This window comes from Oncorhynchus nerka, linkage group LG25 (assembly GCF_034236695.1).
Source record: "Oncorhynchus nerka isolate Pitt River linkage group LG25, Oner_Uvic_2.0, whole genome shotgun sequence".
In the NCBI taxonomy this organism is placed as follows: Eukaryota; Metazoa; Chordata; class Actinopteri; order Salmoniformes; family Salmonidae; genus Oncorhynchus; species Oncorhynchus nerka.
Window position 1 is genome coordinate 20611835 of NC_088420.1, and position 17033 is coordinate 20628867.

A 17033-nucleotide genomic window follows, 5' to 3' on the forward strand; every position below is an offset into this window, starting at 1 on the left:
ATGTGTCCAACCGCATGCGACGACCTGCATCAGTATAGTTGCCTAGTTTCGCAAGCAGTGATGCCATGACACAATTGGTGTGTTCGAAGCGTTAATGTAACCACGATTGCATTCCGACCCCAGTACAGCTCAGTGTAAACAATCGTAATGGTACGATCGTAATCTTCGGGCAACACTTAAATATAAACATTACCGGCATACGAAATGAGTACCGGCAGTTATTTCAGTCCAAGTAAATCACTAGACAAGCAATTCCTCCATATTTAAATGCGTATTTACCCACAGGCCTACTCACATAAAACATGCTATTATCAAAAGCACCGCCAAACAGATGTGTCAGGTCGGGATGCAAACTTTGTCGGTTTGAAAAACAGGTTTATATATCGGGCACTACAAAGACATCACACCAAAGGCTTTCTGCTCTGTTAATTTGTGACACTGTGCGTCCTCTCCCATGTCGCTAAACTGTGCCAACGTTGTCCTAAAGAAAATATTTGGAATAGCATTGGCAAATACGCCCAGTGGGGTGGAGCTGCGTCAGTAGTGCACAGCACAGGTATGTCATCTGGTCAGTGCACATTTTGCACACCTTGTATATAGACTGCCCATTTTTTTTCTACTGTGTTATTGACTTGTTAATTGTTTATTCCATGTGTAACTCTGTGTTGTCTGTTCACACTGCTATGCTTTATCTTGGCCAGGTCGCAGTTGCAAATGAGAACTTGTTCTCAACTAGCCTACCTGGTTAAATAAAGGTGAAATAAAAAATAAAAAATAAAAGTGCTATTTGGGATACTTGGGCCCTAAACCCTTACCTAACCATTTCAAATTTCAGTTTAAATGGGGGGTAGAGTCATCCCGATAATCACGGAGAGCACGGACCTATGAAAAAGGTGTGGGAAATTGTGCCCCAATAGTATGCAAATTTACTTCAAAAAGCGCTGCCTGGTTATTCAAACGTAAACACATTTCCCTGTAGATTAGAGATTGACATGATTTTGCCAGGGCATGGTGATGCCCTTACTCAATTCTTTATTTATTTGACCAAATTTGAGTTATAAAGACACTCGAGCTGGGCCAATTGAATGTTTATTAATGATAGTCACATTTTAAATAATTTATTAGTCCCATTTTATGTACTTTTCTTTGGACATAATGCCCCGATTTAGTGCACCAGTCATGTGCAACAAACCAAAGAACACCTTTCCTAATTTCTGCTGTTGCCCTACACTGAAATATCAAGGCCATTTCTAAAAGATAAAATGTAGGTCAGCTTCAGGTAGCCCTAGCTCAATGAAGCCTATGGTGGCAGTTTGAGGGTACTTTGGGCACGTAATCACGGCAAATATTAGAAACACTAATGAGAGCCAAAAATACCACAAAGTAACGTTTGAAAACCATCTGAAATATATCATCAGGGATAGTACTCAATTGTTATTGCTTCAGACATTTTATTGCAGTTAGCAGTTGGTTGTAAATCTTAGGGAATCCAACTACTGCCAAAATAATGGAAACACTTGAGTAAATGGACATAAAGTATATTGAAAACAGGTACTTCCACACAGGTGTGGTTCCTGAGTTAATTAAGCAATTAACATCCCATCATGCTTAAGGTAAAGTATAGAAATGCTGGGCAGGCTATTTATTATTTTGGCTACCATGGCCCCATTGGATGACAATGCCCCCATACACATGAGAGGACTTGAGTGGTCACTGAATGGTTTGATGACCAAATCTCAACCCAATTGAACACTTATGGGAGATTCTGGAGCAGCACCTAAGACAGTGTTTTCTACCACCATCAACAAACACCACAATGTAATTTCTCGTGGAAGAATGGTATCACATCCTTCCAATAGTTTCAGACACTTGTCAAATCTATGCCAAAATGCATTGAAGCTGTTCTTGCTCGTGGTGGCCCCACTCCCTATTAAGACACTTTGTTGTTTCCTTTATTTCGGCAGTTACCTGTAGTTCATTATCTCTGTAAAGTTCAAGTCTGACCTTTCTGTATATGTAACAAACGCATATAACCAAATACATCTTGATTGATCTCCTTAGCGATTACTTCTCTGGTTCAGAGTAAGGCTCAATTCCATTCCATTTCTGAAAATCCTGGAATTTAGTTGACCCCTTACTCTACTCTTGTTGCTACACTCATAACTTCTGTGAGATTTGTTGCACAACTCAATCATAATCAAATGGTGGAATGTATCGTCACTGCAATGCATGATAATTCACAATATTCAGAATGTTTTTATATCAAAAGGCAACCTATCCTTGGTTCTCCATATTGCAATGGAGGTTACTGTTGTTGACCAGTATCTACGTACAACAAAGCACCAATACCTGTGGATTGCATTGAAAAGTCCTTTGTGGGTTAACACTCCATTCCACTCTAGACTATCAGCGATTTCAAACAGTTTATAGATATTCTTCAGGCATCCAGGTGCTTGGTGAGTCAGCGTACTTTCTCTTTCTTGTTTCTATTGCCATGCTTCTTCCAGGGTTTGACCACAGGCTGTTGTTCCGTGCCAGGTTGCCCTATCTGTTCACGCTGGCCTATGCTGCCTAGCTTGTAGCCCATGTAAGACTGGACCCCCTTGGTGAGTGCTCGAACATTCTCCTGGAAACGAAATGCACAACAATGTGGTTAGTATAGTAATTAAATTCAAATCAAATTTATTTGTCACATACACATGGTTAGCAGATGTTAATGCGAGTGTAGCGAAAAGCTTGTGCTTCTAGTTCCAACAATGCAGTAATAACCAACGAGTGATCTAACCTAACAATTCCAAAACTACTACCTTATACACAAGTGTATAGGGATAAAGAATATGTACATTACATAAAGATATGAATGAGTGATGGTACAGAACGGCATAGGCAAGATGCAGTAGATGATATCGAATACAGTATATACATATGAGATGAGTAATGTAGGGTATGTAAACATCATATTAAGTAGCATTGTTTAAAGTGGCTAGTGATATATTTTACATCAATTTTCATCAATTCCCATTATTAAAGTGGCTGGAGTTGAGTCAGTGTTGGCAGCAGCCACTAGTTAGTGGTGGCTGTTTAACAGTCTGATGGCCTTGAGATAGAAGCTGTTTTTCAGTCTCTCGGTCCCTGCTTTGATGCCCCTGTACTGACCTCGCCTTCATTTCATTACAACCAATGGCTGGGAGGTAATGTGCCTAGACTGGTATCAATCTCTGCCAGTGTCATTTTAATGTAATTTATGTGGAGTTGCCTTCTATTGTACCTGATGGAAGAAGTTCTTGTCCACCAGATTCTCATGTCTCTTGACTTTGCTCTGTTTGTGGCCCGTCTTGGAGCCTTTACCGTCTGCATCTCCAGACTGGAACTTGCTGTGCTGGGGCTGGAAGTCTGCTGCACTGATGTGGGCAGGAGGATGGCAGTAAAGCAGTTTCCCCTGGGGACGGTCAGAAAGAACCTTTTAGTGGTGCTTCGTCTGCCATTACTACTACTGAACTGAGTTTCAGTTCATATAAGGAAATCAGTCAATTTAAATAAATGTATTAGGCACTAATCTACAGATTTCACATGACTGGGCAGGGGTGCAGTCAGGGGTGGGCATCGGCCCATCCACTTGGGAGTCAGACCCCACCCCCGACAATCCCAAATGTGAAGAAGCTGGATGTGGAGATCCTGGGCTGGCATGGTTACATGTGGCCTGCGGTTGTGAGGTGGACGTACTGCCAAATTCTCTAAAATGACATTGGAGGCAGCTTATGGTAGAGAAGTGAACTTTCTATTCTCTGGCAACAACTCTGGTGGACATTCCTTCAGTCAGCATGCAAATTGCACACTCCCTCAACTTGACATCTGTGGCATTGTGTTGTGACAAAACTGCACATTTTAGAGTGGCCTTTTATTGTCCCCAGCACATGGTACACCTGTGTAATGATCATGCTGTTTAATCAGCTTCTTGATATGCTGTACCTGTCAGGTGGATGGATTCTTTACAAAGGATACAATGCTCACTAACGGGGATGTAAACAAATTTGTGCGCATTTTTTTTTAGAAATTATATATTTTTTCAGTGTAGGTATACAGACAAAACCATGTTTAGACTATTCTGCCTAATAAACCATACCTTTACATCAAGAGGATGGTGGAGGAAGGAGGAGGGTTAACTTACAACAACGTAGTCCTTGAGGACGTAGCGGGCTGATCTCGACTGGTCAGGCTGTCCGTGTGTTGTCATGAAGCCCCTCATGTCTGACAGAGAACAGGACAGTGTCAACAGCTTGCTCCGACTCCATCACTATCATATGGCTTATGTTGTGCAGTGTATTGTTCTACACTGTACTATATAAGGACAGGGTTTATGGTCTCACATCCGTAGGCCATCAGTAGCTCCTCATAGTTGGGTATGCGGTCGGGGTCCTCATCCTCTCGCGGGCGGATGATGTTTATGCCATAGGTGCCCTCTAGCACATCCCGAGGAATAGTCTGACACACGTGAGCAGTCTGTTAAGGCCTTAACCATAATAAACACCCAATCAAACATCTGAAAAATCCTTTACCCAAGTGAAACGATTAGGTCTCTGAATTTAGCTGTATGTTTGTAATGTGAAATGATAACATAGTATGCAGCTCCACTTTTGTCCTACTGAAAAAAAACAAATTAAAATGGATTTTAGAAGAAAAAAACTCCAGTATCTACTGATAGGGACAATAAATATGACTTCTACACCCATAAGTTAACAAAATCAGTTTGTAGGGTTGGTAAGTGAAGGATATGAGGGAGATGGCAGGCACGTGGTCTCTTATCTGGTCGATGGGCAGGATCCCACAGCAGATCATCTCAGCTTTAGTGGCCACAAAGGAGGGCATGACCAGGCCGGGGCAGTCACACAGACAGACCTGGCTCCACGTACAGCGTCTGGAACACACACAAACTTGAATTCTTTATTTGACTCTACAAGAAAAAGTTATTGTAACTAAGGCACACAGTTTTAGAGGTAAAGTAGGCTACATCAGAGAGCAGTGCTTTACCTGAAAGTGCTTGGTGTGCCCAGGCGTGACTGAGACGGACACCTTCTTATTTCTCAGAATAGTGTTGATGGTGGAACTTTTTCCCACATTGGGATACCCCACCTGTTTAGAGAGCAGATAGGAGAATTGAGATCACTCCAAACACAAGACCTGTTCTCCTACTTCGTAAATGACTTCCTATAGTAATATAAAGTGTATTATAAACTGGGTGGTTCAAGCACTGAATGCTGATTGGCTGAAAACTGTGGTATATCAGACAGTATACCACAGGTATGACAAAAGATTTATTAATGGTCCAATTACATTGGCAACCAGTTTATAATAGCAATAAGGCACCTTGGGTAAGGACTGTATCCATGCACTCCACGTTACGTTGTGCATAAGAACAGCTCTTAGCCGTGGTATATTGGTATATATACTACACCCCCTTGTGCCTTATTGCTTAAACATGACCTAGTATTTAAGCCGACTGATATCCAGTGTGTGTATCTGTTAATCGAATGATTAGAATATTCCACCCTGAAACCATATAATTGTATGGAATTGATTAGAATGTATAAAATTATAATCAATAAATGTGTAGTTCTAGTCAGAATTAGGGTAAAACAATATAGCTAATGTTTATGTCTTTATAGTATCTTAAAAACAGACTGTCTGAGCAGAATTCGGCACCGACCTTGGCTGGGGGCCACTGAGAGTACTTCCCAGGGTCTCCCTATCTTGAGGGAGGACGGGGAATGATTCCCACGGCCACCCCTAATCTTTGTCGGCTGGGTAGTGGGACAGTATGTGCGTAGGATACCTACTGTTTGTGTAGAAGTATGTGCGCAGCTATAAAATGGATGTCTTTGTATTCTTGACTTTAGAACGTTCTCTGAATAAACTGTACTAACCTTTTGCATAAGCTGAGTCTTTGACTAATTATTATTATACCCATGGTCTTACAAACCTCTGGGATTGGTCAGAGCTATTGATTGTTAGTTATTATCATTGGGATTGAAAATTCTCGTGACAGTATCGGTACTCACCAGCCCCACTGTGAGCTCGCCCTCTTTCAACGTTGGCCCATCGTGAGCAGCCTTAAATATGGCCAGCAGCTCGTCTTTGGTCAGCAGGCCACTGGAGTTGTGGAAGGAGGAGCAGTTGTGGGTGGAGCCGTCTATACTCTCTTCGTCGTCTGCTTCCTCACCCTCTGAGCAGGTCTGCCAGTCTCCCTCTGCTACACAGTCTTCAAACTGCTCCCCTCTCTGCTGCTCCTCATCCATATCACTCTCCTCATCTTCCTCCTCACGCTCTTCCTCATCCTTCTCCTTGTTATCATCTACCTCCTGTCTTCGACTCACATCGTCTGTCATTCCCTCGTCTTCATTTTCTGTGTCGCTCTGTTCATCTTCCTGCTCCTCCACTTCCATTCCCTTTGGAGAATGAACAATGGAAGGTATCACTGAGGTCTGAAGAGGAGAAGCCTAACAACCCATCTTTCATCAGTCAAAAAAGTATACCAGATCTAAGTTCAACAATGGTGAGCATAGCATTCGGTCTGCTTTAACCAGGCCATCTAAGATCAGCCCTTCCAATTAAAATGTGAATGACTCCTCACCTTCCCCTCTGCCTCCAGCCTCTCATTCTCCACCAGTGCAGACCAGAAAACAGCATGGAGGCCCTCTCTCTGGAAATATCGGGCCCAGATCCTCCGCTGCTCCCGGGTAAGCAGGTCAGCCTTGTTCACCAGCAGCAAGTTCACCTTGTCCCGGGACACTTCCTTGACATAGCACTCCTACAGGAACCTTGAAGGTCAATGGGTGAAATGCCACAGTGTTTCCCCACCTATCAGTTTGGTTTGGCGGATTCCCCCACCTGGCAATGCCATCCCCAATCCAAGAAAAATTTGCCTAAATGATTTGATGACAGCCTTTGGCCATACTGATCCGTAGAGAACGGACACTAATTAGAACGGTGGATTAAATCAATGGGCTAGTTTGGCTGTGTCCTTCAGCACTGTACTTACCAGGTCAGGGCAACGAAACAGCAATGGGTTTCTGGCATCAACGATCTGAACAACGATGTCACTGCGTAGGAAAATTCACATTTCCATCATCATACAAGGCACTGAAAGGCTGAAACAGGACACAATTAGTCATGAGACACAGCAGCTCTAATTTCTACCTCTCAATCACTTGCCAGAGCTGTCTCCAGAAATCCAAATTCCTTTCAAAAGTGGTGAGAACCATTTTCTGCTCCTCTTCAAGTCTATGAAACAAAATAGATCAACTTTAGGGCACTGCTGAAAGAAAACCATGTTACTAAAGGCACACAATCTATAAACATCAAAACAATGAGATCCTATTTAATTGATGGGGGGGGGGGGGGGGGTGTAAGTGTTGTGATTGTAGTGGGTTTCATACAGTGCCAGTTCTCGTCTCCACTCCAAGAAGCTGTCTCTCTCGGTCTGCTGGAGGACCTCTGGACTGGTGCTCCCATCCCAGTGAGGCCTGTAACATGACAAGACAAAGAAGAGACAGTAATGGAACATCAGAGGCAATCAGCACAATCCCTACTACTAAGACAACTAGAAAGAGGACATGAAATAACATTTGGAAGTAATATCTTTGGAGTCACTGTGCCTACTGCACGATTAGCGCTATCCGGAATCTTTGGGACGTCCCTACCCTAAACCCTAATCTTAACCCTGACCCTAATCATTTAAAATGTCAACTTCAATAGGATAACGTCAGAATTGGGACTTCCAAGGATCCCCGATAGCAAGGACCCTTACTGCACCTTCGTGGTATTCTAAGAAGTTGTTTGTTCTCTTCGTGCAGCTTTTTCAACTTTGCCATCTCCTCGGCTGTCAGTAATCCTGCCCGAGCTTCAGCTGGCACAAACTTGATGAGCTTTTCTGGGGAAACACTTCATCCATCAATTGCATCCTGGCAATCCTGTACAAAGAGGCAGGTACTGGGGTGTATTCATTAGTCGGATTCCATTGCAAAACATTTGGCCTGTTACTCTAAGAACCAAACAGAAGTAAACAGCACGAAACAGGGGAAGGACCTACCTGAATTTGTCCAATAAACTCGTTTTCGTTGCAAAATGTTTTCCGTTAAGAGTAAATGGTGTTCCGTTGCAAACGTTTTTCAACAAAATCCAACTAATGAATACACCACTGGGTACAAATTATAGTAGGTCCCTCCCCGTTACTTTAGCGTCCGTTTAAGAAACGTTTTGCAAAAGAATTGGCAAACTTAATACACCCCTTGTAGAGGACAGTTTAAAAGATCACTTGTCAGGTCAATGCAATGGAATATTTACCTGCAACAAACTCAGTCCCTGACATTTCTGCAGTTGCAAGGAAGTCATCCATAGAACTCTGCTCAGTCACTGACTGCAGGTTGAGACGACCCCAATCGTAGCCATCGTTCAGTTCACTGGTGTGGAGCTGGCAATGTGATATCACGTTAAATCATCAGCAAGGTAGCTAGCTAACAAGACAGACGACCATTAAAACAAGATGTGTTACTTTATTTTCAGGGAAGCAGTATTCACCAAATCCTGGTTATCCCAAATGTTTTACTTTACTCTGCTAACGAACAGGCTTGGAGGTAGGTCTAGCTATAGGTTAAGCTAGTTAGCTAAATAACTATAGTTAAATAACGTAGCGTTAATGAACGTTACCCAAGTATCGCCCCTCTTGTTGCCTCGGCCTGCGTTAAGTCTCTCCTTTATCAACGATCTCCCGAGCCCCATGGCAGACTTCTTCTTACCCATGTTAGGTTTAGTCTTACTTGTTACCACAAATTACTTTGTCAGTCTCATTAGATTACATTGATATATCGAGTACAGCCCAGCAAACAGGACCCCATGTGAAGTGAATTGTTGTCCCATGAGGAGGAAGTGAAACGGAACATACCAACTTGGTTAATATTATTAGTAATTATTCAGCTATCGAGAGTGATCTCAAGTGTATAAATCGCTGGAAGTAACTGAACCAGATTCAGTATGTTTGTTTGTTGCTTAAAGTGTAATTTTATTATGAATTACTGTAATGATTTGTGCATTGACTTTGGTTGTGGTACATTCCAAAAGATGTGTCCAACACTCAAATACGCATTGAAGGAAACACACTCCGCCAAATAACCTTTCCGCCAAGGACACGTTCTAAAATATAAACTTTTTGTGACAGGTGCTATCATCTACATGTCGATTCTCAATTCTCACATTTCTAAATACTTAATATATTTCAAATTATATTTCTGCAATGTATGCGCAACACAAGATACTCGTCCCTTCATTGGTTATTTGATTAAAAAGATGGTGAAAATCGGAAATTAACTTGTTTTGTCATTTATTTTGTCAAAATTGGACATGGAATAACGGAAAACAATAACAACAAAAGTTAACATTTTTGATTTTCGCTTTGTTCATACGCAGAAGGTCACGCCCCCTCATAGAATATTCATAATACTTAGGTGTGTGTTTAGACCAGAGCTTAGTTTGTAAATCATTTTACAAAAGAGTTTCTAAACCCAGAGGCGCAACATCGCGAGACTTTTGGGAACGCTTACACAGTGTTGCCAACTTAGCCGCTATATTTAGCGAGTATTCAGACCCCTCTAGCGACACATTCTCAAAAAAGCGACTAGCGACAAATCTAGTGACTTTTTCTGGTGTTATTGGAGACTCTGACGTGAAAGCACGTATCGTTCTTAATCTTCTCAACGAGCAGCGAGTGGTGGGCCCCACCCCTGTCTCAAAGCACTTACAGGCGGCCCAGTCCTCGCGCAGCAGTCCCTCCCAGCTGCAGTCAGAGCAGGAGATGTTCACCCCTCCGCGTCCAGACTGCAAATGAATCATGCATGCGGGAAGCCGCCGCTGGCTGATCCCGCACTTGCTTACATAAAAAAAACAATTAACCTGAATTAGGGCCAGACTAGTTGCCATAATTTTCTCACATTGCCATTGACAGTTTTTTCTATTGTCTCTTTTTGGTCCATTTAGATTGTATACAAAAAATGTAAAAAATGTTATGGTTAAAAATGTTAATGTTTTACTGTGACTTGTTGTAGGCTCCTAAGTGGACCATAAGGTTAAAAACCAAACCAAATTAAGAAAAATAAACTAAAAAACAAAAAGCAAAAAAATTCAATAAAAAATAAGTAACTCTGCCAGAGTGTCTCTTTTGGGTCACTTTTGCCGGTCCCAAGCCCGGATAAAGGAGGAGGGTTGGAATTGTGACATTAAAAAAACAAGAATCGACAGAAAAAAGTTAATTTGTAGTTCTAAACATATTTAGGGTGTTTTTTACTCACTTTGTGTCTCTCCCACAACGTTATTCCTCTCTCCTACAGCGTCCATCACAATTACATGCACATGGCCAATTATGCAAATTAGGCGATGCCGTCATTTAGCGTCTTTTAGGACAGACAATAGCTACTTTCCTTACTGAGGAGCTGGCAACACTGCTTACTGTAACGATCGTCATAGGTGGAAGAAGGAGAGGACTAAAGTGCAGCATGGTACGTGTTCATGATCTTTTAATTACACTGAACACTAGAACAAAAATAACAAAACGGCACAAACGAAACAGTCCTGACAGAGACAGGAAACAACTACCCACAACTCAAGGGCGAAACCAGGCGGCCTAAGTATGGTTCTCAATCAGAGACAACGATTGACAGCTGCCTCTCATTGGGAACCATACCAGGCCAAACACATAGAAATACAAACATAGAATGCCCACCCCAACTCACGCCCTGACCAACCTAAAATAGAGACATAAAAAAAGGAACCGAGCCTGCTCAACCTGCCCTGGCTGGATACCCCCTGTAGCCCGGCAAGTGCGGCGGAACAGACCGCACTGTGCTGTGCTGGCAAACCGGGGACACCGTGCGTAGGGCTGGTGCCATATAACCCGGCCGAGGAGACACACTGGAGACCAGATGCGCTGAGCCTGCTTCATTCCTCCTGGCTCGATGCCCACTCTAGCCCGGCTGATACGAGGAGCTGCGATGTAGCGCACAGGGCTATGCGTACGCACTGGGGACACCGTGCGCCTCACCGCATAACATGGTGCCTGCCCGGTCACTCTCTCTCCACAGTAAGCACGGGGAGTTGGCTCAGGTCTCCTACCTGACTTGCCTTTTGCTGCCTCCAGCTCTTCCCTGGGGCGGCGATATTCCCCAGCCTGTGCCCAGGGTCCCTTACCGTCAAAAATCTCCTCCCAAGTCCAGGAGTCCAGAACCCTCTGCTCCAGGTTACCACGCTGCTTGGTCCTTTTTTGGTGGGTAGTTCTGTAACGATCGTCGTAGGTGGAAGAATGAGAGGACCAAGGTCAGGACGTGACACTTACGAAGCAGACCAAGACTGGGTTTGAGGTTAGAGATGTCAATGACAGAAGTTAAATGTTCTTCCTTAGCTGTACATTTTTTCGAAATCTAAAGGCACAACCCCGATTCGAGCCAATTAACTAGTTGAACATGTTATTACTCCAACTTTGTGAAAGTGACAAACTGACACGTTTAAATATTTTGTCAAAAATCTTTATATCGAAGGCGTGCCTTTCATTTGACTGCCTGCACATGGCAAATCGGCGCGAGACATGATTTAGAAGCAGTTTCTGCCTATCTTTCTACTGTATGGTCTTTAATTATACTGTGTCTGTGATAATGAAGATAACAATACTTATGTTAGCTAAGATGCAGAACTTATCATTAAGTAAGCATGCCAATTGAACAAACTCGACAACAATTGAACACTCTGGTGTGGTGTTTGACATCACTTTGTTGGGTTATGCTGGCCGAAAGGTTCCATGGCCACAATAAAATGTAATTATTGTAGCGACCCGCACAGACAGCTGTGTGTTATGTGTTAGGCTATTAGTTGGTTGTGTTGTACTTACCCATACCCAGTGTTCGTGGGGTCTGCCATGCCAATCAATTACATCTGGCCTTCACAAGAGAAGGTCACGGTTGTTTTATAGGGTATCTTTCATTTATTTGGTGTGGGCTACGGCCAAACAGTAGCCTGTGTGAAGTTGGGTTAATAAAACCGTAAATTCGTAAACTCACTCCTCTGTCTGGACAATTGTTCCTTTATGATCTAGTCAGGTCATTACATTATGAATGAGAATGTCATGACAAGTTGGAGAATAGTTTGTCTCACTATGGCTCTACCCCTACCTACACATACTCAGTGTAATATTGTTGTTGTGTTACAGCCTGAATTTAAAATTGATTAAATTAAGATGTGTCACAGGCCTACACACAATACCACATAATGTCAAAGTGGAATTATGTTATTTTTTTATTTTATTTTTAACTAATTCATTAAAAATTAAAAGCTGAAATGTTTTGAGTCAATAAGTGTTCAACCCTTTGTTTATGGCAAGCCTAAAAAAGTTCAGGAGTACACTTTTGCTTAACAAGTCAAATAATACGTTTCATGGACTCACTCTGTATGCAATAATAGTGTTTAAAATGATTTTTGAATGACTACCTCTGCATCCCACACATACAATTATCTGTAGGGTCCCTCAGTCAAACAATGAATTTCAAACACAGATTCAACCACAATGCCTCGCAAAGAAGGGCACCTATTGGTAGATGGGTAAAAAAAATAGCATGGTAGCATGGTGAAGTTATTAATTACACTTTGGATGGTGTATCAATTCACCCAGTCACTACAAAGATAGATACCATATGAGGTCAACTAAGCACAGGCAAAATCCTAGAGGAAAACCTGGTTCAGTCTGCTTGCGAACAGACACTGAGAGACAAATTCTCCTTTCAGCAGGACAATAACCTAAAACACAAGGCCAAATATACACTGAAGTTGTTTACCAGTGTGACATTGAATGTTCCTGAGTGGCCTAGTTACAGTTTTGACTTAAACTGTCTGGAAAATCTATGGCAAGACTTGAAAATGGTTGTCTAGCAATGATCAACAACCAACTTCACAGAACCAGAATATTTTTTTTATAATAATGTGCAAATATTGTACAATCCAGGTGTGCAAAGCTCTTAGAGACTTAACCAGAAAGACTGTAATCGCTTTCAAACCATTTTTTAAAAATCACTTTATCATTATGGGGTATTGTTTGTAGATGGGTTATATGTTTTTTATTCAGGCTGTAACACAACAAATTGTGTAGTAAGTCAAGTGGTAGACTTTCTGAAGGCACTGTACATAAGCATAATAATACAGCTTGTATCACATTTTGACACTTACGAAAAGCAGATAATGCTAGCTGAAGTGGATGGCTAATGCAGTTGGCCAGTAGATGTGTAAAGACAAAGTAAATGTCATGAAATAATATTTTGTCTTAGCTTTTAACTCATAAAATATTACATTGTTTAAAATTTAGGGTCACAGGTAATATGAAGCAATTACATTCACTTTTTTTGACTCATCAAGACTAGGTGGGGAGGTAGAGTGAGTTTCTTTAACCAAACCCGTCTATCCCATCTCCCTCCCCAAACCCACACTCCCCCAAGCCGACATCCCTCTGTTAAAAACCACACTTGAAGCACATTTAAACATTGAATTAAATAAGTTGAACAAGAGTGAGTTACATTTTGGATGAAGGTGTGCCAACAGCAAAGCACCTTCCCTAAATGTATCCTGGGGAGAGGGGGGGGGGGTGTATGATCCAATTCCACACTGCCTACCACCTAGCCATCCTGCTGGGCCCTTGGCTCAACCATTACTGCTGGGAAAGAACAGGTCGACCCACGTCTTTCCTTTCTCTCCAATTTTTACTCATGCTCTGTCTCCCTTCAACACATTTGTCCATTGTACAGGTCAGGAGTCACCTCTAGCTCTTAGGAACTCCACCCCTCCTCCTCCTCCTCCTCACTTTCATACATACATCCCTTCCTACAACTGACAGCATCTGTTCAAATCAAATCAAATCACATTTATTTATATAGCCCTTCGTACATCAGCTGATATCTCAAAGTGCTGTACAGAAACCCAGCCTAAAACCCCAAACAGCAAACAATGCAGGTGTAAAAGCACTGCTGGCCCACTCTCCTATCACTTCTCAATTTCTCATACAAGACAACATGAATGTCATTGATTTCCATGGATTTGAATATTTCACAATATTTTGGAGATGATTTCATTTTCAAATAACATAAAATGAGTGAGGAAAAAGGCCATTATTGAACATGGGGTGAGACATTGTTACTAATTTGTAAATAAAGCTAGTTTGTTATTTAGAATTATTTATAAATAAGAAACCAAAAACCTACAGTCATCTCATGGGTCTCCCAGTCAAGGCCGGCATGGGTATTGAACCAGCATCTGTAGCAATATTTCTTGCACTGTGATTCAGTCTCTTAGACCGCTGCGCCACTCAGGCACTATACAATATGACTGGTCGGGAGTAGGCTACAGTACTACAGAGACACAGTAGCGCCTTGGGACCCAATGTCAGGATCATCGTAAGGAGCGGACCAAAATGCAGCGTGGTATGTGTTCATGATGATATTTTAATTAAAGAAAGAATACTGAATACAAACTATACAAAACAATAAACAAATAACAACCGTGAAGCTATAATGAGAACTGTGCTGACACAAGCAACTAACATAGACAATCACCCACAACCCACAATGACAAAACAGGCTACCTAAATATGGCTCCCAATCAGAGACAATGACTAACACCTGCCTCTGATTGAGAACCATATCAGGCCAAACACAGAAACAGACAAACTAGACATCCAACATAGAATACCCACTCAGATCACACCCTGACCAAACAAAACATAGAAACATACAAAGCAAACTATGGTCAGGGTGTGACACCCAAAAGCATAATCAGTGCTCTAACTCCCCGTTGCGCTGGTCTGGAGCAATGAAGTAGTGACGCAGGGTACTGTACTAAACCACAAATGACCCCTAAATCCTGCTGCATAATTGCTAACTTTTAGTGGAGCAACCACTGTACATGATTCCATATGTCTTATTTCATAGTTTTGATGTATTCACTATTATTCTACAATGTAGAAAATAGTACAAATAAAGAAAAACCATGGAATGAGTAGGTGTGTCCAAACTTTTGACTGGTACTGTGTATGACATTTGTGGTGCTACAATTAATGAAGCTTTGGATTTTGTATTCTTTATCTGTTCTCGGGTGGTAAAAAACTTTAGTATTGGTCGTACTGTCACAATGTACACAGTGGCCACACTTGTAATTGCCATTGGGTGCTCCTGGGAGCCAAGTGTCACGCTTCTTGAGCAGCTGCATGCTGTGCATAACAGAACGGCTAGTTTTCTCGCACAGTGTTTCAGTACAATGGATTTGATGCGACCGGCACATGGGCTGTACTCTGTGGGGGCGTTTTTCTTTCTTCTGTCACACTCACACAGACTAACATTCAAGTCGAAAAATGTAATACAGTTTGTCTTTATTTGTTTTCCGTTATTCCATGTCCAATTTTGACACAATAAATGACAAAACAAGTAGATTTCAAATTTTCGTTTTTCAAATTCAGAAACCGAAATCGAAAACAAGCCATTTTCCATTTTTACAGGTTGTTTAAAAATAATCTAATGTTTGGAGTGTTTCATGAATAGAAATTTATACTATAGCCTAATTATATGCATAGCCTACTTATTATTGTTATTATTAACAATATGAATATTATTAATGTTATTATTGGATTTTAAGCTTGTTACAGACTAGGTAGCCCAACTGGCCGCCAGATGACACTATTATTGCTTTTAAGTTGTTTGTAAAAGGAATAATAGTGCCATCTGATGGTGGGTTAGGCTACAGACTAATAGGCTTGGAAGCATGTTATTAGTAAAGGAGGCAACTATTTCTTGACAATATTTTACCTTTATTTAACTAGGCAAGTCAGTTAAGAACAAATTCTTATTTTCAATGACGGCCTAGGAACAGTGGGTTAACTGCCTGTTCAGGGGCAGAATGACAGATGTGTACCTTGTCAGCTCGGGGATTTTAGCTTGCAACCTTCTGGTTACTGGTCCAACGCTCTAACCACTAGGCTACCCTGCCACCCCGGCAGATGGCAGCATAAACCGGAGGATGGTCTGCAAGACATTTATTTTTGGTGCATTGCCATGCATAGAAAGATTGACAGCAAACCAGCTTTTCTTTGTATTATTCGCTTGATATACGGAAACTATAGGTATTTATAGGTTCTACTGTTATCCATCTTGTATTTAATTTAGTTTTCAAACTAACTATATGCAGACTCTTTATATCAAATCAAATTGTATTGGTCACATACACATGGTTGGCAGATGTTATTGCGAGTGTAGCGAAATGCTTGTGCTTCTAGTTCCACAGTGCAGTAATATCTAACAAGTAATCTAACAATTCCACAACAACTAGCTAATACACACAAATCTAAGTAAAGGGATGGAATAAGAATATATACATATAAATATATGGATGAGCGATGACTGAGCGGCATAGGCAAGATGCAATAGATGGTATAAAAATACAGTAGATACATATGGGATGAGTAATGCGAGATATGTAAACATTATTAAAGTGGCATTATTGAAGTGACTAGTGATTTATTTATTAAAGTTGCCAATGATTTAAAAATCTATCAGTTCTGCTCTGAGTGAGTATATGTACAATGGAAGTATTATTAGAATTATTAAAGTGGCATTATTGAAGTAACTAGTGATTTATTTATTAAAGTTGCCAATGATTTAAAAAATCTATCAGTTCTGCTCTGAGTGAGTATATGTACAATGGAAGTATTGTTGGAATTTACAGGGCGATGTATATAAGCGGTTATATCAGTTTGTACATTAGCCTATTATTTCCAAATTCTTCTTATTTCAGTTCAGTAAATGAACCTCGGCAAAAGCACCCTGAGTGCCAATTGCATCCTCAAGGTAGAGCTGTTTGACTTTGGTCTCTCTCATAATGGTTCCATCCATCCCTCCCTCTATGTTCCCCTACAGAGACACTGTAATGGTTCAACCCAGTATATAGCCAATGTAGACCATTCAATT

General features: G+C 41.4%; 1 pseudogene; it reads right to left on the reverse strand.

The window, feature by feature from the left end:
* Positions 1–1431: 1431 nt before the first annotated feature.
* LOC115109179 (large subunit GTPase 1 homolog) lies at positions 1432–8917 on the reverse strand (annotated as a pseudogene).
* Between the last annotated feature and the right edge of the window lie 8116 nt (positions 8918–17033).